At 40.1% G+C, this 24791-nt stretch overlaps 1 long non-coding RNA gene across 15 annotated transcripts in view; it reads right to left on the bottom strand.

Moving 5' to 3' along the window:
- LOC127086935 (uncharacterized) overlaps nucleotides 1-4180 on the bottom strand; it is a 30807-nt gene extending 26627 nt beyond the window's left edge. For 12 of the 15 annotated variants that reach the window (XR_007789687.1, XR_007789691.1, XR_007789689.1 and 9 more), the window contains exons 1-2: nucleotides 3597-4180; nucleotides 1156-1254 (exon numbers count right to left, since the gene is read on the bottom strand). This is a non-coding gene — a long non-coding RNA (uncharacterized LOC127086935). Of the gene's footprint in view, nucleotides 1-1155; nucleotides 1255-1347; nucleotides 1384-1776; nucleotides 2077-3404; nucleotides 3504-3596 lie in introns of those variants that run through there. The other 3 variants (XR_007789694.1, XR_007789680.1, XR_007789682.1) reach the window with 3 other exon arrangements.
- Between the last annotated feature and the right edge of the window lie 20611 nt (nucleotides 4181-24791).

Consider the following 24791-nt stretch of genomic DNA (forward strand, 5'->3'; position numbering starts at 1 on the left):
TAACAAAAGATAGAGTACACCGGAACTCAATTGATCTCAACTGAGAACTAATTGAGCATCTAAGGGAATATGGGATACTACAGAAGAAAAAATGAAAAATCAAAGGGGATAAGTAAAGAGTGATAGACAAAAAAGTATTAAAAAAATATTTTAAATTATTAAAAAGATGCATTTAAACATCTTTTATTTTGTTTTTCAATTCAAATTTTCATTTTAAACAGTGTTTTAAAAACTAGCCGGTTCAAACGGTTGGACCAGGAACCGGAGATAAATATGGTTTGGTCAACCTTTCAAAATCGTTAATGGGTCAAAATCGGAGTAAAACAAAAAAAAACGGATTGAACCTTCCAAAACCATTCGAACCAAATAGTCGGAGCCGATTTTTATATAACCGTACGGTTCAAAAAAAATCACCAAATTGATAATTTAAAAAAAAATTATTAATTATAATATGTCAATATCAAAACTTAACCTACATTCTCAATCACAAAAAAAATCCTACTTTTTTACAACCATATATCTCTGGGTATTATTGATACACCTCGTATAGAATAGGGAAAGTCCATGAAACTATCAGTATATCATCACCGGTGGGATCATTTAAACCGTATAAAATACCGAATTCCCAAATTGAATGCTTTTTTGGAAGCCTTCTTTTTCTATTTTTTGCCTGAACTCACTGTCGAACCCGAATTGGATAAAGGTACCATTGAAACCCAGTTGGATATACTTGTTTTCGAAACTTTTTCACGTCACACTTTTTAATAGAGTTGAAAAAACTTTCAACCCAACCTTGAAGAATTTGAATAGGCTCTGTATACAAGAAGCTTAGTAAGGACAATATATATGTTCATTATGTACTAAATATGATAATTTTAAATATACAACGTGATGAATTGGTAAGAATGAAACTTTAATAGATTTAGTATTTAAAACTACCTCCTCCTATAACTACTAACTTCATCACCTTTCCGCAGTATTTACTACGGTAGAACTCAAAGACTTGGTCGTAAAGATCATCATAACCGACTTCCCCCTCCACCCCCAAGCTCTGTTTGTTTCCTACATGTTCATGAAAAAGTAATAAAAAATGAATAATAAGTATATACATTATACAATATAAAAATTTAATGGTGAAGAACAAAATACACATACCTATTAAAAACACTTTGTTATATTGGTGGCCTTGTTTTGATGAGTGGCATCTAAATTGATTAAGAATATATGCCGAATCATTTTGTCTTTCTTAAAATTCTGGAGTTAAATTAATTTGTTAGATAAACATATTAGTATTTTTGTTCATTCAAAAGCAAAAATTATATTTTATAAGATAAAAATGAAACATACCTGAGTGTACTGCATTCAATTCCGCCTTTAGAATGTCTTTTGAAAAAGTAGATAGAATTAAACCATCAGCAACCAACACTCAAGGAATCCTCAACCTCATAAACACATGTTCTTAACAACCTCAACAACCATGTTCAATTTCAACAACACCATAATCATAGAAAACATGGTTAACTCATGATTCATGGGAATATTTCATGAATAACTTATATTGTTATGATTTCATGTGATTAACCTCCATATCTTCAACAATAAAACACATCAAAATTAAACACCCAAGTATCACAATTTAAACAACAACAACATGATATCAACACATAGCATGGATGAGGAATATGAACACAACAAGTTCATAACAAATTCACACAAATCCTAACCCCCAAACATAGGTTATTTTTCCCCAAAGGCTAAATCTATCTAAAAACTCACCTAGTAAAAGAATAAGATGAAGTTGGTGAGGAAGATGAGTAGAAAATGGTGATGATGAGCTTTTCCTTTTCTCCTCCGAGCCATTCTTCCTTCTTTCCCTCTACTTCTTTCTTCTCTTTTCCTCTTCTCTACTCTTCCCTTTCTTCTTTTCTTTCTTTCTGATAACTCTTTCTCTCTTACTACCTACTCTTCTTATCCTTTTCTTTCTCTTTCTCTTACGACCACACAAATATATAACATATACTTTATATATATTATAATATTAGGTAGTAACATAAAATATCTCAATTGATATTTCATCTTCCATTACCAATTGACCAATTATTAATGCTACCAAAAATGTCCTCTCTTGTACTTATTAATATTGGTTTGTCTCTTTTATTAATAATTAACATCTTCAGAGTTCACTGCTTACTCTATTGGTCCCAATTGACAACATTTAGAGCACATAAGAGCTCCAATTGATACAACTAACAAAAGATAGAGTACACCGGAACTCAATTGATCTCAACTGAGAACTAATTGAGCATCTAAGGGAATATGGGATACTACAGAAAAAAAAATGAAAAATCAAAGGGGATAAGTAAAGAGTGATAGACAAAAAAATATTAAAAAAATATTTTAAATAATTAAAAAGATGCATTTAAACATCTTTTATTTTGTTTTTAAATTCAAATTTTCATTTTAAACAGTGTTTTAAAAACCAGTCGGTTCAAACGGTTGGACCAGGAACCGGAGATAAATATGGTTTGGTCAACCTTTCAAAATCGTTAATAGGTCAAAATCGGAGTAAAACAAAAAAAAAACGGATTGAACCTTCCAAAACCATTCGAACCAAATAGTCGGAGCCGATTTTTATATAACCGTACGGTTAAAAAAAAATCACCAAATTGATAATCTAAAAAAAAAATTATAAATTATAATATGTCAATATCAAAACTTAACCTACATTCTCAATCACAAAAAAAATCCTATTTTTTTACAACCATATATCTCTGGGTGATATTGATACACCTCGTATAGACAAGGGAAAGTCCTTGAAACTATCAGTATATCATCACCGGTGGGATCATTTAAATCGTATAAAATACCGAATTTCCAAATAGAATGCTTTTTTGGAAGCATTCTTTTTCTATTTTTTGCCTGAACTCACTGTCGAACCCGAATGGGATAGAGGTACCATTGAAACCCAGTTGGATATACTTGTTTTCGAAACTTTTTCACGTCACACTTTTTAATAGAGTTGAAAAAACATTCAACCCAACCTTGAAGAATTTGAATAGGCTCTGTATACAAGAAGCTTAGTAAGGACAATATATATGTTCATTATGTACTAAATATGATAATTTTAAATATACAACGTGATGAATTGGTAAGAATGAAACTTTAATAGATTTAGTATTTAAAACTACCTCCTCCTATAACTACTAACTTCATCACCTTTCCGCAGTATTTACTACGGTAGAACTCAAAGACTTGGTCGTAAAGATCATCATAACCGACTTCCCCCTCCACCCCCAAACTCTCTTTGTTTCCTACATGTTCATGAAAAAGTAATAAAAAATGAATAATAAGTATATACATTATACAATATAAAAATTTAATGGTGAAGAACAAAATACACATACCTATTAAAAACACTTTGTTATATTGGTGGCCTTGTTTTGATGAGTGGCATCTAAATTGATTAAGAATATATGCCGAATCATTTTGTCTTTCTTAAAATTCTGGAGTTAAATTAATTTGTTAGATAAACATATTAGTATTTTTGTTCATTCAAAAGAAAAAATTATATTTTATAAGATAAAAATGAAACATACCTGAGTGTACTGCATTCAATTCCGCCTTTAGAATGTCTTTTGAAAAAGTAGATAGAATTAAACCATCAGCAACCAACACTCAAGGAATCCTCAACCTCATAAACACATGTTCTTAACAACCTCAACAACCATGTTCAATTTCAACAACACCATAATCATAGAAAACATGGTTAACTCATGATTCATGGGAATATTTCATGAATAACTTATATTGTTATGATTTCATGTGATTAACCTCCATATCTTCAACAATAAAACACATCAAAATTAAACACATCAAAATTAAACACCCAAGTATCACAATTTAAACAACAACAACATGATATCAACATATAGCATGGATGAGGAATATGAACACAACAAGTTCATAACAAATTCACACAAATCCTAACCCCCAAACATAGGTTATTTTCCACCAAAGGCTAAATCTATCTAAAAACTCACCTAGTAGAAGAATAAGATGAAGTTGGTGAGGATGATGAGTAGAAAATGGTGATGATGAGCTTTTCCTTTTCTCCTCCAAGCCTTTCTTCCTTCTTTCCCTCTACTTCTTTCTTCTCTTTTCCTCTTCTCTACTCTTCCCTTTCTTCTTTTCTTTCTTTCTGATAACTCTTTCTCTCTTACTACCTACTCTTCTTATCCTTTTCTTTCTCTTTCTCTTACAACCACACAAATATATAACATATACTTTATATATATATATATTATAATATTAGGTAGTAACATAAAATATCTCAATTGATATTTCATCTTTCAGTACCAATTGACCAATTATTAATGCTACCAAAAATGTCCTCTCTTGTACTTATTAATATTGATTTGTCTCTTTTATTAATAATTAACATCTTCAGAGTTCACTGCTTACTCTATTGGTCCCAATTGACAACATTTAGAGCACATAAGAGCTCCAATTGATACAACTAACAAAAGATAGAGTACACCGGAACTCAATTGATCTCAACTGACAACTAATTGAGAATCTAAGGGAATATGGGATATTACAGAAGAAAAAACGAAAAATCAAAGGGGATAAGCAACGAGTGATAGACAAAAAAATATAAGAAAAATATTTTAAATTATTAAAAAGATGCATTTAAACATCTTTTATTTTAATTTTAAATTCATATTTTCCCTTTTGACAGTGTTTTAAAAACCAGACCGAATCAGCCGGTTCAACCGGTTAGACCAGGAACCGGAGATAAATCTGGTTTGGTCAACCTTTCAAAATCGTTAATGGGTCAAAATCGGAGTAAAACAAAAAAAAACGGATTGAACCTTCCAAAACCATTCGAACCAAATAGTCGGAGCCGATTTTTATAAAACCGTACGGTTCAAAAAAAATCATCAAATTGATAATTTAAAAAAAAATTATAAATTTTAATATGTCAATATCAAAACTTAACCTACATTCTCAATCACAAAAAAAAATCCTATTTTTTTACAACCATATATCTCTGGGTGATATTGATACACCTCGTATAGACAAGGCAAAGTCCATGAAACTATCAGTATATCATCACCGGTGGGATCATTTAAATCGTATAAAATACCGAATTTCCAAATAGAATGCTTTTTTGGAAGCATTCTTTTTCTATGTTTTGCCTGAACTCACTGTCGAACCCGAATGGGATAGAGGTACCATTGAAACCCAGTTGGATATACTTGTTTTCGAAACTTTTTCACGTCACACTTTTTAATAGAGTTGAAAAAACTTTCAACCCAACCTTGAAGAATTTGAATAGGCTCTGTATACAAGAAGCTTAGTAAGGACAATATATATGTTCATTATGTACTAAATATGATAATTTTAAATATACAACGTGATGAATTGGTAAGAATGAAACTTTAATAGATTTAGTATTTAAAACTACCTCCTCCTATAACTACTAACTTCATCACCTTTCCGCAGTATTTACTACGGTAGAACTCAAAGACTTGGTCGTAAAGATCATCATAACCGACTTCCCCCTCCACCCCCAAGCTCTCTTTGTTTCCTACATGTTCATGAAAAAGTAATAAAAAATGAATAATAAGTATATACATTATACAATATAAAAATGTAATGGTGAAGAACAAAATACGCATACCTATTAAAAACACTTTGTTATATTGGTGGCCTTGTTTTGATGAGTGGCATCTAAATTGATTAAGAATATATGCCGAATCATTTTGTCTTTCTTAAAATTCTGGAGTTAAATTAATTTGTTAGATAAACATATTAGTATTTTTGTTCATTCAAAAGAAAAAATTATATTTTATAAGATAAAAATGAAACATACCTGAGTGTACTTGTAATACCCCAAAATTTACCCTTCATTTTTTCCAAAAAAAAAAAAAAAAAAAAAAAAAAAAAAAAAAAAAAAAATTAAAATAAATAATTAAAATATAACAAATTTTGGGTCTCCCTCATTCCAAGCCCACAAGTCCACGAAAATCAGCTATAAATATAAGAGTTTCAGTAGGGTTTCAGACACTTGGAAATTCCCTGAGAAATAGACTTGGAGTTCACGTGGAGTTTCAAACCTAGGAACTACTCTGCAGCAACCTTCGGGCAGCCCTGAGGAGTTCATTCCGCCTCACGCAAACCCTAAACGTTGCTTCGCCAATCCGACCTTGCCTTCCAATTTTAACAGGTCTCTCATCAGGTATGCCTCTGTTCCTATTACTCTATGCCTCGGGTTGAATACTGAATATATGAGGTAACCTCAGGCTTGGCCCACAGGGTTATATTTGTGTATGAATATGTGATTTATGCCTTGACTGTTTAACAATTTCGTTTATGAGGTGAATGCCATAGGATCTGGAATCTTTAACATCGTGCAGGTACCAATGGAAAATCCAAATCCCGCAGGTGCTCGCTAGCCGCTTCGCTAGGCGAGCACGCAGCGAAGCTTCGTTAGGCTTTCGCTAGGCGAAGCAGTCGCGAATGTGACAGTATCTGCTTTATTCCGTTTTGTTCTAACCTGTTCTTTGTGTTGCCATGGCCTTGTTATATTTTGATTTCAATCCTGTTTGCCTAACCCCTTTTGTTGAGTTTTTGTGAGGGCTCACATATTCTCGCAGGGATACCCTCCGGAGGTTTATTCCGATTTCCCGTACTGATTGGTTTTCTTTGATGGCATCAGCTTGGGAGAATCTCAGGGTTGCTTATCCTTTAATTGCTGTAACTTCGGATCTTGATCCGTGTGGTATTTTACTTCTTCCCTTTTATTTCTACTGTTTCTTAGCTGGAAGACCTCGATAGGAGGCAATGTTTGAGCCCCTTGGTGGCATTTTTTCTATTTCAAGATATATGTTTTGTGTGATGTGATTGTTTCCCCATAGGATGCGAGGCTTCGCATAGTCTCCCGTTTGCATGCCAATTTAGGTAGCACTGTTCCTCCGCCTAGGACTTCCTTTTTGCATGCGCGTTCCTACAACGCAAACAAAACCTAAAACCCAAAGCAACACGTTTACTCCTTCTACTACAGGCGAGTAAGTCTCCAAAGGTCGAGCATCCGGTAGATTGCGTAGTAACGTTGTTCACCCCGTAACATAATCCATAACCCCGTAGTTAGTCGAACTACGGCTTGCTCTGATTCTCATTCCGGATGAGATACGTAGGCATAAGACGCGATGTCTTAGCGAGCACAATTACCCCCAACCCATAGGTCAGCCGAGCTACGAAGACTCTGATTCTCATATTCAGATGAGATACGTATGCAGTGGATGCGACATCCGCGCGAGTCATTTCTCTTAACCTTTTTAGTAAATAGCACATTAGGCAAAACCATACCCTTTAAACAGAAACCGCATAAGTGGATCCCGTAGAGTACTACGGATGCGTAGGGGTGCTAATACCTTCCCTTCGCATAACCGACTCCCGAACCCAAGATTTGGTTGCGAGACCTTGTCTTTTTCTTTCCTATTTTCAGGTTTACTTCGAGCGTTTCCTTTCCCTCCTTTGGGATAAATAACGCACGGTGGCGACTCTCCTGTCTTTTTTCTTCGCCGGTTGTCTTTTTTCGCACTGTATTTTTTCAGGTTGCGACAGCTGGCGACTCTGCTGGGGACTTTAGAAGTTGACCTCTTGCTGGTCCATCTTCCCTAAGCGAGTCCCTCCTAGCTTGTGTGTTTTCTTGTTTATTGAGTGTTCATTCTTTTGTGCAGTTACTTATTTGCCTAATTGCATTCATGTACATATGTTTGCTGTATCTGCTGCTGTTTGTTTGTTTGTTGGGATGGGATGTTCTACGAGAGATAAGACCATTACCCAGGCTTGAGTGTACACACAGGTTTTAGAGTGGATGTTCATGAGGCTTGCGTGGCATGTTGCTGCGTTAAGTCGTTCGTGAAGAACCACACCCAGACGAGGTTTCTCTTGGATATACTATGTCCTACGGATGTTCCGTAACGACATAATATTCCCCTAGAAATTGTCGACTATGGTGACCATTTCCCGAGAACTCAGTCGAGGCCTCTCCTCCGAGACGTGATTATGTTAGCTCTGGTGGGCGCATTCTCGCTGATCAATCCGAGGACCCCGAGACTAGGAACTTGCTTTAGGATGTCCTGTTGAGGGGAGTCAGTGGAGGTCTTTTATTCCGTAATAATGCCAAACCTTCAATGGTAAACGTATTATTCGCGACTGAAGGGCTGAAGTTGACGAACTTCTGTTCTTAGAACCTACCAGTGAGGGGCGGGCTAAATTCAAGAAACCTTAACCTCCAACCAACCCGGTTTTCTGGAGCAGTGCTTTGATCTCGTATTATATTCCTCAGTGGTTTTCTCTTCAGACAGTGCAACCTGACAAATGCTCAAGCAGATACAGCAATCCTGATTGACACGCCGCTGCATTGCATTCACATCATCACATCATTTGCATTCATATCATTTAATACATGTTTATCCATTTCTAGGGGGTTTACATCTTCTTCTTGATTCCGGTCGGGGTTTTTTTTCTGGTTCTCTTAAGATGGATATTGGCAGAAAGAGACTCGTCGCCTACAAGTTTCCGGTGGTCTGTCTGGAGCCCATTCAACAGTTAATGAAGTTAATGGATCCTGGTTCTCTAGAAGGATTCCGAGAGGATTACGGTTTGATTCTAAGTTTCGTCACGGTTCTTTCCAAAGATCAACATGATGCTCTCTTCACACTACTGCAGTTCTATGACCCTCCATTGAGGTGCTTCACATTCCCGGATTATGTTTTGGTCCCTACTTTGGAGGAGATTGCCAGTTTTCTCAGAATTCCCATCAAGTCACAGTTGCTATTCTACAGCTCGGAGTGTCTGCCCGATCTCAGCATGGTTGCTTCAACCACATATTTGAAGGAATCAGTTTTGAAGGCTAATATGTGTCAGAAGGGAGAAGTTAACGGTTTTCATCTGAGTTTCTTATTGGGAGAAGCAAAGAAGAAGCTTGAAGATGGTGACCAGAGGGGTTTCAATGCTGTGTTGGCTCTTTGTGTGTATGGGATTGTCTTGTTCGCTAATGTCGCCAAATTTATAGACGTAGATGCCATACGCCTCTTCGTGTTGGGAAATCCAGTGCCGACCTTGCTGGGAGATTTCTTTCATTCAGTGCACCACAGGAATAAGAATAGAAAAGGAGGATTGTTGAATTGTTGTGCGCCTTTGTTTTATAAGTGGTTCAGTTCTCACATACCCAAGTCAGGAGCATTCATTGATGTCAAGGACTCGTTGAGTTGGTCAAAGAGATTGATGGGGTTGAGAGCTGAAGATATTTCTTGGTGGTCTGACCGGAGTTTGCTTCGGGCAGATATTATTCACAGTTGTGGGAACTTCCCGAATGTCCCGTTGGTAGGAAGAAAAGGAGGAATCAACTATAATCCTTCTCTTGCAGTTAGACAGTTTGGATATGCCTTAAGAACTCCGCCGGTGGAAAAGGATGTGGAAGAGTCTCTGTTTTTCCATTCTTCGCCTGATTTGACGGTATCCCGTAAGGCAGCTGAGGCCTGGCTCAAGGTGATCAAGAAAGGAAGAATTTTTCTTGGGAAAGGAGATTGTAGAGCTTACCCTCAGTATGGAGAATGGCTTCAAGGAAGAATCGAAGAGTTTGGTCTACCGTTTCCTATTGAAGAACCCTTGTATTCACCTACTCTCGAGCAGTCAGCAACGGTGAGCCGAGAGGAGTATGACAAGTTGAAGAACACCACGGAAGGACTTCAAATCGAGATATCGGAGTTAAGGGAGAAATTGCAAGACTGTATGCATCGATTCCATGAGTCAGAATATCAGAAGGAGGAAGCCGTCAAATTGCAAGAGGAAGCCGAAAGGAAATTTGCTGTGGAGGTGAATTTCTTCAGGAAGACAGACGAAGCCTTGAGATCATCCAGTTCTGAGTTGAGGCGAGTCAAGCAGCAGTTAATGGATGCTCGTGGTAAATTAGCTGGGTGGCAAGAGCGATGGGATGCATTTTCAACTTCTCGGAAGACAAAGGAGGAAGAGACGGTGGCTGAACTGACTGGTCAGATAGAGAAATTGAAGACTTTGCTGAAGGGGAAGAACCATGAGCTGCTGTGTACCCGATCAACTAATGGTTATATCACAGATCAACTCAATGAGGCTCAAGGATATATCGAAGAACTCAAGACGCTGGCAAGTTTGAAGAAATCCAGACTTGAAGAGGTATTTGGAGAAGATGATGGGAATTACTACAAAGAACACATCAACGAACTGGATAGGAACATTCGCAAGAGGAATCTGCTTATCCGGCGTTTGACAAAATCTCCAGAGCATCCTGACACGGTGGCACTACTGGATGAAGTGAGGAACGGTCCTTATGGGTTGCATACAGGAGGCTGATTTCTGATTTGCTTGTTCCTCTCTTTACTTACTGCTTTGGTGTTATGTAGTGATGATCCACAGGCTTGTTGTGGAGATCCTCCTTTGATGTATTTTTGGCTAAGGCCCTTTCCTTGAACTCATTTGTATGATGGTTTCCCTTTATTACATCTTGATCTCAGAAGTTTATCCATGACTCGGCCTTCTTGCACTACCCACCTGATGTGAGACTGGAATCAAGGGGGTAGAATACCTTTTGGAATTGATAAACATGTCATTACATTTACATATTCATTGTCATATCTTGCATAACAGGTACCGCTGCGGTGTTCTCATATTATTTGGTGTTCCATTAGCAGGATAGCTGACTCAGGCATTCACCGATACGGTACCCGGAGGAATCAACAGAGAGCAATGGAAGGTGTACAAGCAGAGCTCGCTGAGATGAGGGCCCGCATGACCCAATTCATGGATGTGGTTCAAGGGGTGGCTCAGGGACAACAAGAGCTCAGGCAGATAATACAAGGGAATCCCCCTGCTCAACCAGAGACAGTGACTGATCCTCCAGCTGGAGAGGTTAACGGACCCAGTGGACCAGGGCCTATCCCGATCCCGCACGCCAACCCCGGTCAACAGCCCGTTCATGATGATCAGGACGATCAGTTTCCCCCACTTCAGGAAGACTTTGGCATGGGTCATGGCGTAGACCCCATGTTCAGGCGATTGGAAGAGAGGTTGAAGGCAGTGGAAGGACAGAATCCTTTGGGAGTAGACGTTGCTGACTTAGGGCTGGTCCCAGGTGTGAGAGTGCCACCAAAATTCAAAGTCCCGGTCTTTGACAAGTACAAGGGAAACTCTTGCCCCAAGACTCACGTGCAAGCCTATTTCCGTAAAATGGTTGCATACTCTGATGACGAGAAGCTACTTATGTACTTCTTCCAGGACAGCCTAGCTGGGGCATCCTTGGAGTGGTATATGAGGCTGGACAGAGCCCACATCCGTTGCTGGAGGGATTTGGCGGAGGCCTTCGTGAAGCAGTATCAGTATAATGCAGACATGGCTCCGGACAGAACTCAACTTCAGAATCTGTCTCTTAAAAGCAATGAGTGCTTCAGGGAATACGCTCAACGCTGGAGGGAGACAGCTTCCCGTGTTCAGCCCCCTATGTTGGAGAAAGAAATGGCCAACATGTTCATGAATACGTTGCCTGGACCTTATCTGGAGCGTCTGGTGGGGTGCAATGCTTCCAACTTTGCTGATGTGGTCTCTACCGGAGAGAGGGTGGAGAATTACCTGAAGACCTGCAAGATCCAAAGTGGAGGAGGATCTTCGTCAGGGGTAAAAAAGTCGTTCGTTGGAGGGCATAAGCAAAGAGAGGGGGGAGTGAATTCTTTGGCTTCCTATGAGAACAGAGGTGTTAGAAGGAATAATTTTCAGAATTATCATCAACAACCGTATGTTGCGGCGGTGACCATTCCAGCTGCAGCGCCACTACAACAACAACCACCGCAGCGTCAACCAGCTCAGTATCAACAGCAGCAGCAACCGGGTAACAGACCCGCTTATCAACAAAGGCAAAGGATGATGGACCGGCGTTTCGACACTATTCCAATGTCGTACGCCCAGTTGCTTTCTAGTCTTCAACAACTACAGCTTGTGCAATTACGCTCTCTGGCTCCTCCTGTTGGTAGACTTCCGGTGGGTTACGACACCAACGCTAGGTGTAGCTTCCACTCTGGGGCACCTGGCCATGATATTGAGAACTGCAAAGCTTTTAAGCACGTAGTTCAAGACCTCATAGATTCAAAGGCCATCGACCTTGCACCGGCTCCGAATGTCGTTAACAATCCCATGCCGCAGCATGGTGGTGCGAATGTTAACATGGTAGAGGGAGAAGCCAAGTTCATTAAGGATGTGTTGAAGTTGAAGACTCCATTGTCGGATATCAAAGGATGCTTGCTGAAGGCCGATGTTTTCCTCAGTTGTGGGAAGGGTTGTTTGGATTGTGCTACTCAGAGTGGAGGTTGTTTGAAGCTACAGCAGGGTATCCAGGCCTTGCTCGACAAGGGTATCCTCCAGGTTGAAGATTTGTCTGTCCAAGAGTCTATGGAAGGGGTTGAGGAAGAAGGGTTTAAAGGTGCTACTGAAGAGTTCCTAGATGTTGTTCCTGCTGATTCTGCAGTCCATGATGATGTATTTACTCTTTCCAATACGGTTGACTCTTTTGTATTTGAACTTGATTCCGATGTTTCGGATGTTCATGCTCCAACAAATGGGGTTTCTGAGTACGACTGTGACATTGCAACTATAACTATTTTCTATCCAACTAATCAGATCAGTGTGCCAGAAGCGCAACCCGCGCCACCAGTGCGACGACCTACTATGACCATCACAACCCCTGGTCCTTTACCCTTCACCAGTGAAAGGGCCATTCCATGGCATTATGGGGGGAGCGTGTATACGCACGATCATAAGGTGGAACGGCCACTAAAAGTAGAAGAGGGTCAGAAGCCTGAACTTGAAGGTCCCGCAGTGGATAATGTTGGTGGAATCTGGCGATTCACCAGGAGTGGTAGATTGCTCTCACCACCGGTTACCCAAGCTGATAATGCTGATGCTGTGGCGAAAACCAAAGGCAAGCAAGTCGTGAATGAGGGTACCTCTGCACCCCAAGATGGTTCTGAGCCCACTTTTGCAAAGGACGTGGACGAGTTTCTAAGAATCATAAAGAAAAGCGATTACAAGGTAGTCGATCAGTTGATTCAGACTCCGTCCAAGATATCCATTCTCTCACTCCTATTGTGTTCGGAGGCACACAGGGAGGCACTTCTGAAGGTTCTTAGTGCTGCATATGTACCTCAGGAGATCTCAGTGAACCAACTAGAAGGGATCGTTGCCAATGTCCATACAAGCAACGGGTTGGGTTTTACTGATTCTGACTTAACACCAGCTGGACGCAATCATAACAAGGCTCTGCACATCTCATTGGAATGCAGAGACACCATGTTATCTCATGTTCTGGTGGATACAGGTTCCTCTCTCAATGTGCTACCCAAGAGGGCCCTGTCGAGGTTAGAGGTAGAGGGTTTGGTCTTGAAACCTTCAGATCTTATGGTGAGAGCCTTCGATGGTTCTAAGAGATCGGTGTTTGGAGAGGTGGAATTGCCAATTCTGATTGGATCACAAACCTTCAACACTGTCTTCTACGTGATGGATATCAGTCCTTCCTACAGTTGCCTGCTGGGTCGGCCTTGGATCCATAATGCTGGGGCAGTCTCTTCAACTCTACATCAGAAGGTTAAGTTTCCGGTCAACGGACGAATTATCACCGTCTGTGGTGAGGAGGACATCCTGGTCAGTAACCTGTCTACATTCAAGTATGTAGAAGTAGGAGGTGAAATTCATGAGACTCTATGTCAGGCTTTTGAGTCAGTTCAAATCAAGGATGCAGCTCCGGTGGAAGAGGTTAAAGCGGGTGCCTCTATCTCATCCTTTAAGCAGGCACAGGCCGTGGTGGATTCAGGTGTTGCTCCCGGTTGGGGACGTCTGTTGGAATTACCAGTTAAGGAAGATAAGTTCGGGATTGGGTACCAGCCAGCTCTGACTTCTACAACTTCAACACTTCAGGGGCCGATCACTTTCTCCAGTGCTGGCATCATTCAGTATGGTCAAGTCTCTGCTGTCAACGAAGAAGATGGGGATAGTGACTGCGACATCAACAACTGGGTGCGTCCGAGGATCCCGGGTGAAGTCATTAACAATTGGTCTTCTGAAGAGATTATTCAAGTCACTCTTCTTGAAGAGTAATTTTCTTTGTTTATTCATGCATATCCAAGTCTTACGTTCCACCCAGGGCGTAACGACTCATTGTAGGGCCCGTCTATGTGACACTTGCATTTTTTTATCATAAATAAAGGACGTCTTTTCGCATTCAAATATTTCGTTCCTTGTCTTTCTATTTTTTTGCAGTTTTTCAAAAAAAAAATATAATAAAAAAAATAATAAAAAAATGGCAATGTTTTGTTTAGTTTCCACATTTTTTTTCACACTCATAAGCACATACCATCACTCATGCAGATGCACATCACCGGATCCTATTGATAACGGTTCTGCTATGGCTCGCTTCGACTTTGAAAATCCAATCTTTCAAGCTGAAGAAGAGGATGATGAAGATTGTGAACTCCCTGAAGAACTTGCCAGGTTGTTGAAACAAGAGGAAAGGGTTATTCAACCGCATCAAGAGTTTGTTGAAGTGATTAATCTCGGCACCGAAGACGCCAAGAGAGAAATCAAAATAGGGGCTGCTTTGGAAGATAATGTGAAGAAAGGGCTGATTAAATTGCTGCAAGAATACATTGACATCTTCGCCTGGTCTTATCAGGACATGCCTGGGCTGGACACAGACATCGTGGTACACCGCTTGCCTCTCAAAGAAGGTTGTCCTCCGGTCAAGCAGAAGCTCAGAAGAACAAGACCAGAGATGGCTGTCAAGATAAAGGAAGAAGTGCAAAAGCAGTTGGATGCAGGGTTTCTAGCAGTCACCAATTATCCGCCATGGGTTGCAAACATCGTCCCAGTACCTAAGAAGGATGGAAAGGTACGGATGTGTGTCGACTATCGGGATCTGAACAGAGCTAGCCCTAAAGATGATTTCCCATTACCTCACATCGACGTTTTGGTGGATAATACAGCTCAGTTCTCGGTATTCTCCTTCATGGATGGCTTTTCTGGCTATAACCAAATCAAGATGGCACCAGAAGACATGGAAAAGACAACTTTCATAACCCCATGGGGCACCTTCTGCTACAAGGTGATGCCGTTTGGTCTGAAAAATGCCGGAGCAACATATCAACGAGCTATGGTAACTCTGTTCCATGATATGATTCATCATGAAATCGAGGTTTATGTGGATGATATGATTGCCAAATCTCAGACAGAAGAAGAACATTTGGTGAATTTGCAGAAACTGTTTGAGCGTTTGAGGAAATTCAAGCTGAGGCTTAATCCGAACAAGTGTACTTTCGGGGTGAGATCGGGAAAATTGCTGGGTTTTATTGTTAGCGGAAAAGGGATTGAGGTGGATCCTGACAAAGTGAAAGCAATACAGGAAATGCCTGAGCCAAGAACAGAGAAGCAAGTCCGTAGTTTCTTAGGGAGGTTGAACTACATTGCAAGGTTCATCTCTCACCTAACAACCACGTGTGAGCCAATTTTCAAATTGCTGAGGAAAGATCAGGATATCAGGTGGAATGAAGATTGTCAAAGGGCTTTCGAGAAGATAAAAGAGTATCTACAGAAACCTCCGATCCTTATACCTCCAGTTCCTGGGAGACCTCTGATAATGTACCTATCAGTGACTGAGAACTCGATGGGGTGTGTATTGGGACAGCATGACGAGTCTGGTCGAAAAGAGCATGCCATATACTACCTTAGCAAAAAGTTTACCGACTGTGAAATCAAATATTCGCAGCTTGAGAAAACTTGCTGTGCTTTGGCCTGGGCTGCTCGCCGACTGAGGCAGTATATGTTGAACCATACTACCTTGTTGATTTCTAAGATGGATCCAGTGAAATACATATTCGAGAAGCCAGCTCTCACCGGAAGGGTCGCTCGTTGGCAAATGATTTTAACAGAGTATGATATTCAGTACACGTCACAGAAGGCCATCAAAGGGAGTATTCTGTCAGACTACCTTGCCGAGCAACCGATTGATGATTATGAGCCAATGAAGTTTGAATTCCCTGATGAAGACATCATGTTCCTCAAGATGAAAGACTGTGAAGAGCCAGTTGTTGAGGAGGGACCTGATCCAAACGAAAAGTGGACTTTGTTGTTTGATGGGGCTGTCAATGCTAGAGGAAGTGGAATTGGTGCTGTCATTACAACTCCGAAAGGTGCCCACATACCTTTCACCGCTCGTTTGACTTTTGAGTGCACAAATAATGAAGCTGAGTACGAGGCCTGTATCTTGGGCATTGAGCAAGCCATTGATCTGAGAATCAAGACTCTGGACATCTTCGGAGATTCAGCTCTGGTGATTAATCAAGTGAATGGTGATTGGAATACTCTCCAGCCCACTCTGGTCCCCTACAGAGATTACACGAGAAGACTGTTGACTTTCTTCACAACGGTAAAATTGTATCATATACCTCGTGATGAGAACCAGATGGCAGACGCACTTGCTACTCTATCCTCCATGATCAAGGTAATTCGTTGGAACCATGCTCCCAGGATCGATGTGATGCGCCTTGACCGGGCCGCGTATGTGTTTGCTGCTGAACTGGTAGTCGATGACAAGCCCTGGTATCACGATATCAAGTGCTTTCTGAAGAATCAAGAGTACCCTGCAGGGGCATCCAACAATGACAGAAAGACTTTGAGAAGATTGGCAGGCAGTTTCTTCTTGAACAAAGACGATGTGTTGTATAAGAGGAACTTCGACATGGTTTTGCTCAGATGTGTGGACAGACACGAGGCGGACATGTTAATGCAGGAAGTTCATGAAGGTTCCTTCGGTACTCATGCCGGTGGACATGCAATGGCTAAGAAATTGTTGAGAGCGGGTTATTATTGGATGACCATGGAATCAGATTGTTTCAAGTATGCTCGGAAGTGTCGTAAATGCCAGATTTATGCTGATAAGGTGCATGTACCGCCGAATCCTCTGAATGTGATGTCTTCGCCGTGGCCGTTTGCCATGTGGGGTATTGACATGATTGGAAAGATTGAGCCGACTGCTTCCAATGGGCATCGCTTCATCCTTGTTGCCATCGACTATTTCACCAAATGGGTCGAAGCAGCGTCATTTGCGAATGTCACCAGACATGTGGTTGCCCGTTTCATCAAGAAAGAAATTATTTGTCGCTATGGGATTCCCGAAAGAATCATTACTGATAATGGTTCTAATCTCAACAACAAAATGATGAAGGAGTTGTGTCAGAACTTCAACATTCAGCATCACAATTCTTCCCCTTACCGCCCTAAGATGAACGGCGCTGTTGAGGCGGCAAATAAGAACATAAAGAAGATTGTGCAGAAGATGGTCGTCACGTACAGAGATTGGCATGAGATGCTACCTTTCGCCTTGCATGGGTACCGTACTTCAGTACGTACGTCGACCGGGGCAACCCCTTACTCCCTGGTGTATGGTATGGAAGCAGTCCTACCTGTTGAAGTGGAGATCCCTTCTCTAAGAGTCTTGTTGGATGTCAAGTTAGACGAAGCTGAATGGATTCGGACAAGGTTCAATGAGTTGAGTCTTATCGAAGAGAAGCGAATGGCAGCCATTTGTCATGGACCGTTGTATCAGAGTCGGATGAAGAGAGCTTTTGATCAGAAGGTGCGTCCTCGTTGTTTCCAAGTCGGAGATTTAGTGTTGAAAAGGATCCTTCCTCCTCAGACAGATCACAGGGGCAAGTGGACTCCTAACTATGATGGACCGTATATTGTCACCAAGGTTTTTGATGGTGGGGCCTTAATGCTTGCAACTATGGAGGGTGAAGACTTCGCTTCCCCTGTGAACTCAGACGCAGTTAAAAAATACTTCGCATAAAATAGACCCGCTGGACAGTAAAAAGAATAGTCCAGGCAAAAATGGGCATCCCGACGAACCAAGAAAATGGAAAGGTTCGGGCAAAAATTAGGGATCAAAAATAAAAAAAAAGATTGTACACCCGGTAAGTTGAAAACCTGAAAAGGCAACTTAGGCAAAAATGGGTATCCCGGTGGATCGAAAACCCGAAAAGGGCGATCCAGGCAAAAGTTAGGGATTAAGCGAATGACTGCGTTCTGAGTAGCTCTGAATCTCATCTCGTGCCAATGACTGGAAATTTTTGAAGGATAGGAAACAGTCCAATCACTCTTTCAGAAGGCTGATTATCTAGAGGATCTTGAAGACGAGCAAGTTATAGCAGAATTGGAACCCAATAGAAATCCATTTCACATTGCCATTAGATTAATTTCTGTTTTTATCTTTTGTGCGATTACCTCTTTCTAGGGATTGCTTCCTGATGTAAATGCCTATTCAGAGGCCGTTCAATCAATAAAATCATGCTATTCAGTATATCTCTGTTTTCATTTTCATTTTACTGTTTTGTTTGCAAAAATGACGTCCGAATTTTTGATAAACATTGCATCATGACACATAAGGGCTTTACAGGTACATGCTCAATAAACATTTAAAATTGCTGTAAATTTTAAGTGCTTTGGATCGTCTATTCAGAACAGATACCCTCGGGGCATTTCCTTAAAATCCCCTTGCAGATGATCGTGAATATCTTCCCCAGTGAAGTCACCAACAGACAAATTCGGTGTCTTATCCCTGCAGAGCTGATCAGAGCGTTGGATTCTTCAATCCCCAGCAGTTTCTCACCACCGTACTTCCCCAAGCGGTTGTTTCAGGACATACACTCCCCAGTAGAGTTGACAGTGCCAGACTATATATCCCCAGCGGAGTTGACAGTGCCAGACTGTATCTTCCCAGCAGAAGTGGCTGCTCCTTAGAGTTCGATGCCAGATCGATAATCCCAATGCCAGATCCATGGTTTCTTTTCTTGAAGCAGAACCTCGGTACCGTATCAGTGTTTGCTCCCCCTGCTGAGTCATCTCTCGCAAATCGTGGTTGCCAGAACCATTGTAGCTTTCCTCAGCAGCAGGCTTCCAATGCCATTCCTTCCCCGATCAGAGTCTCGGTATGGCCAGAACACCGCATGGCTAGTCGTCTCCCCACAGAGTTCATTGTGGTGTGTATCTCCAACAGCCTTGCCAGGGTCCAGAAGATGGTGATCATTTCCCCAGCAGATCCCCTTGCCTCGGCTTGGCATTCTACCCAGCATTTCGCATCCCTGCATGTAGAATCATATTGCATTGCATCCTTCCAAATCGCGTAGCATTTCCATTTTCATGGAGCATTACGCCATTGAAAAATTCAAACATACGCATGTAAGCATAAAACATTCTCGGTATCCCAAGTGATAAGCTAGAAGTTGTTTCCAGTACTCAGACTGAAGATTGTTCATGACTTAACTTTGTGTCATTGGCCCAGGCGCCGCCTCTATTATCATTCCCTATTTCTGCCGATGCTGACAGGCATGAAGTTTTCCGGTATCCAGACCGAAGTGGCGTTCAGGCCAGTTTTCCGGTATCCAGACCGAAGTGGCATTCAGGCCAGTTTTCCGGTATCCAGACCGAAGTGGCATTCAGGCCAGTTTTCTGGTATCCAGACCAAAGTGGCGTTCAGGCCAGTTTTCCGGTATCCAGACCGAAGTGGCGTTCAGGCCAGTTTTCCGGTGTCCAGACCGAAGTGGCGTTCAGGCCAGTTTTCCGGTATCCAGATCGAAGTGGCGTTCAGGCCAGTTTTCCGGTATCCAGACCGAAGTGGCATTCAGGCCAGTTTTCCGGTATCCAGACCGAAGTGGCATTCAGGCCAGTTTTCCGATACTCAGATCGAAGTGGCGTCCAGGCCAGTGTTCCGATGTTCAGATCAAAGTCCTTTCCAGTATTCAGACTGATGAGCGGCATTCAGGCCATGGTTATTTCTGTGTTACCATTTATTTTGGTATGCAAGTTAACATTCTTTATTCAGACTGACTCTCACCGTACCAGACGGATTCTTCTTTCAAGACCACCTCTTTGCCGATTCTGACAGACATTGTTACTTCATTTCACTTCAGTGCAAATTTTTGGGCTTTTATTGTATTCAATCCCTTGATACCTCGAAAGCACGAAAGCAGCTGTCATCTTCCTTCCGGGTCTCCAGTTGATTGAATAGGGGCAGCTGTAATACCCCAAAATTTACCCTTCATTTTTTCCAAAAAAAAAAAAAAAAAAAAAAAAAAAAAAAAAAAAAAAATTAAAATAAATAATTAAAATATAACAAATTTTGGGTCTCCCTCATTCCAAGCCCACAAGTCCACGAAAATCAGCTATAAATATAAGAGTTTCAGTAGGGTTTCAGACACTTGGAAATTCCCTGAGAAATAGACTTGGAGTTCACGTGGAGTTTCAAACCTAGGAACTACTCTGCAGCAACCTTCGGGCAGCCCTGAGGAGTTCATTCCGCCTCACGCAAACCCTAAACGTTGCTTCGCCAATCCGACCTTGCCTTCCAATTTTAACAGGTCTCTCATCAGGTATGCCTCTGTTCCTATTACTCTATGCCTCGGGTTGAATACTGAATATATGAGGTAACCTCAGGCTTGGCCCACAGGGTTATATTTGTGTATGAATATGTGATTTATGCCTTGACTGTTTAACAATTTCGTTTATGAGGTGAATGCCATAGGATCTGGAATCTTTAACATCGTGCAGGTACCAATGGAAAATCCAAATCCCGCAGGTGCTCGCTAGCCGCTTCGCTAGGCGAGCACGCAGCGAAGCTTCGTTAGGCTTTCGCTAGGCGAAGCAGTCGCGAATGTGACAGTATCTGCTTTATTCCGTTTTGTTCTAACCTGTTCTTTGTGTTGCCATGGCCTTGTTATCTTTTGATTTCAATCCTGTTTGCCTAACCCCTTTTGTTGAGTTTTTGTGAGGGCTCACATATTCTCGCAGGGATACCCTCCGGAGGTTTATTCCGATTTCCCGTACTGATTGGTTTTCTTTGATGGCATCAGCTTGGGAGAATCTCAGGGTTGCTTATCCTTTAATTGCTGTAACTTCGGATCTTGATCCGTGTGGTATTTTACTTCTTCCCTTTTATTTCTACTGTTTCTTAGCTGGAAGACCTCGATAGGAGGCAATGTTTGAGCCCCTTGGTGGCATTTTTTCTATTTCAAGATATATGTTTTGTGTGATGTGATTGTTTCCCCATAGGATGCGAGGCTTCGCATAGTCTCCCGTTTGCATGCCAATTTAGGTAGCACTGTTCCTCCGCCTAGGACTTCCTTTTTGCATGTGCGTTCCTACAACGCAAACAAAACCTAAAACCCAAAGCAACACGTTTACTCCTTCTACTACAGGCGAGTAAGTCTCCAAAGGTCGAGCATCCGGTAGATTGCGTAGTAACGTTGTTCACCCCGTAACATAATCCATAACCCCGTAGTTAGTCGAACTACGGCTTGCTCTGATTCTCATTCCAGATGAGATACGTAGGCATAAGACGCGATGTCTTAGCGAGCACAATTACCCCCAACCCATAGGTCAGCCGAGCTACGAAGACTCTGATTCTCATATTCAGATGAGATACGTATGCAGTGGATGCGACATCCGCGTGAGTCATTTCTCTTAACCTTTTTAGTAAATAGCACATTAGGCAAAACCATACCCTTTAAACAGAAACCGCATAAGTGGATCCCGTAGAGTACTACGGATGCGTAGGGGTGCTAATACCTTCCCTTCGCATAACCGACTCCCGAACCCAAGATTTGGTTGCGAGACCTTGTCTTTTTCTTTCCTATTTTCAGGTTTACTTCGAGCGTTTCCTTTCCCTCCTTTGGGATAAATAACGCACAGTGGCGACTCTCCTGTCTTTTTTCTTCGCCGGTTGTCTTTTTTCGCACTGTATTTTTTCAGGTTGCGACAGTACTGCATTCAATTCCGCCTTTAGAATGTCTTTTGAAAAAGTAGATAGAATTAAACCATCAGCAACCAACACTCAAGGAATCCTCAACCTCATAAACACATGTTCTTAACAACCTCAACAACCATGTTCAATTTCAACAACACCATAATCATAGAAAACATGGTTAACTCATGATTCATGGGAATATTTCATGAATAACTTATATTGTTATGATTTCATGTGATTAACCTCCATATCTTCAACAATAAAACACATCAAAATTAAACACCCAAGTATCACAATTTAAACAACAACAACATGATATCAACACATAGCATGGATGAGGAATATGAACACAACAAGTTCATAACAAATTCACACAAATCCTAACCCCCAACATAGGTTATTTTCCCCCAAAGGCTAAATCTATCTAAAAACTCACCTAGTAAAAGAATAAGATGAAGTTGGTGAGGAAGATGAGTAGAAAATGGTGATGATGAGCTTTTCCTTTTCTCCTCCGAGCCATTCTTCCTTCTTTCCCTCTACTTCTTTCTTCTCTTTTCCTCTTCTCTACTCTTCCCTTTCTTCTTTTCTTTCTTTCTGATAACTCTTTCTCTCTTACTACCTACTCTTCTTATCCTTTTCTTTCTCTTTCTCTTACGACCACACAAATATATAACATATACTTTATATATATTATAATATTAGGTAGTAACATAAAATATCTCAATTGATATTTCATCTTCCATTACCAATTGACCAATTATTAAAGCTACCAAAAATGTCCTCTCTTGTACTTATTAATATTGGTTTGTCTCTTTTATTAATAATTAACATCTTCAGAGTTCACTGCTTACTCTATTGGTCCCAATTGACAACATTTAGAGCACATAAGAGCTCCAATTGATACAACTAACAAAAGATAGAGTACACCGGAACTCAATTGATCTCAACTGAGAACTAATTGAGCATCTAAGGGAATATGGGATACTACAGAAGAAAAAATGAAAAATCAAAGGGGATAAGTAAAGAGTGATAGACAAAAAAATATTAAAAAAATATTTTAAATTATTAAAAAGATGCATTTAAACATCTTTTATTTTGTTTTTAAATTCAAATTTTCATTTTAAACAGTGTTTTAAAAACCAGTCGGTTCAAACGGTTGGACCAGGAACCGGAGATAAATATGGTTTGGTCAACCTTTCAAAATCGTTAATGGGTCAAAATCGGAGTAAAACAAAAAAAAACGGATTGAACCTTCCAAAACCATTCGAACCAAATAGTCGGAGCCGATTTTTATATAACCGTACGGTTAAAAAAAAATCACCAAATTGATAATCTAAAAAAAAAATTATAAATTATAATATGTCAATATCAAAACTTAACCTACATTCTCAATCACAAAAAAAATCCTATTTTTTTACAACCATATATCTCTGGGTGATATTGATACACCTCGTATAGACAAGGGAAAGTCCATGAAACTATCAGTATATCATCACCGGTGGGATCATTTAAACCGTATAAAATACCGAATTCCCAAATAGAATGCTTTTTTGGAAGCCTTCTTTTTCTATTTTTTGCCTGAACTCACTGTCGAATCCGAATTGGATAAAGGTACCATTGAAACCCAGTTGGATATACTTGTTTTGGAAACTTTTTCACGTCACACTTTTTAATAGAGTTGAAAAAACATTCAACCCAACCTTGAAGAATTTGAATAGGCTTTGTATACAAGAAGCTTAGTAAGGACAATATATATGTTCATTATGAACTAAATATGATAATTTTAAATATACAACGTGATGAATCGGTAAGAATGAAACTTTAATAGATTTAGTATAAAAAACTACCTCCTCCTATAACTACTAACTTCATCACCTTTCCGCAGTATTAACTACGGTAGAACTCAAAGACTTGGTCGTAAAGATCATCATAACCGACTTCCCCCTCCACCCTCAAACTCTCTTTGTTTCCTATATGTTCATGAAAAAGTAATAAAAAATGAATAATAAGTATATACATTATACAATATAAAAATTTAATGGTGAAGAAAAAAATACACTAACCTATTAAAAACACTTTATTATATTGGTGGCCTGGTTTTGATGAGTGGCATCTAAATTGATTAAGAATATATGCCGAATCATTTTGTCTTTCATAAAATTCTGCAGTTACATTAATTTGTTAGATAAACATATTAGTATTTTTGTTCATTCAAAAGAAAAAAATATATTTTATAAGCTAAAAATGAAACATACCTGAGTGTACTGCATTCAATTCTGCCTTTAGAATGTCTTTTGAAAAAGTAGATAGAATTAAACCATCAGCAACCAACACTCAAGGACTCCTCAACCTCATAAACACATGTTCTTAACAACCTCAACAACCATGTTCAACTATAACAACACCATAATCATAGAAAACATGGTTAACTCATGATTCATGGGAATATTTCATGAATAACTTATATTGTTATGAATATATGTGATTAACCTCCATATCTTCAACAATAAAACACATCAAAATTAAACACCCAAGTATCACAATTTCAACAACAACAACATGATATCAACACATAGCATGGATGAGGAGTATGAACACAACAAGTTCATCACAAATTCACACAAATCCTAACCCCTAAACATAGGTTATTTTCCCCCAAAGGCTAAATATATCTAAGAACTCACCTAGTAGAAGAATAAGATGAAGTTGGTGAGGATGATGAGTAGAAAATGGTGATGATTAGCTTTTCCTTTTCTCCTCCATGCCTTTCTTCCTTCTTTCTCTCTTCTTCTTTCTTCTCTTTTCCTCTTCTCTACTCTTCCCTTTCTTCTTTTCTTTCTTTCTGATAACTCTTTCTCTCTTACTACCTACTCTTCTTATCCTTTTCTTTCTCTTTCTCTTACAACCA

Source organism: Lathyrus oleraceus, chromosome 5, assembly GCF_024323335.1.
Source record: "Lathyrus oleraceus cultivar Zhongwan6 chromosome 5, CAAS_Psat_ZW6_1.0, whole genome shotgun sequence".
Taxonomy (NCBI): Eukaryota; Viridiplantae; Streptophyta; class Magnoliopsida; order Fabales; family Fabaceae; genus Lathyrus; species Lathyrus oleraceus.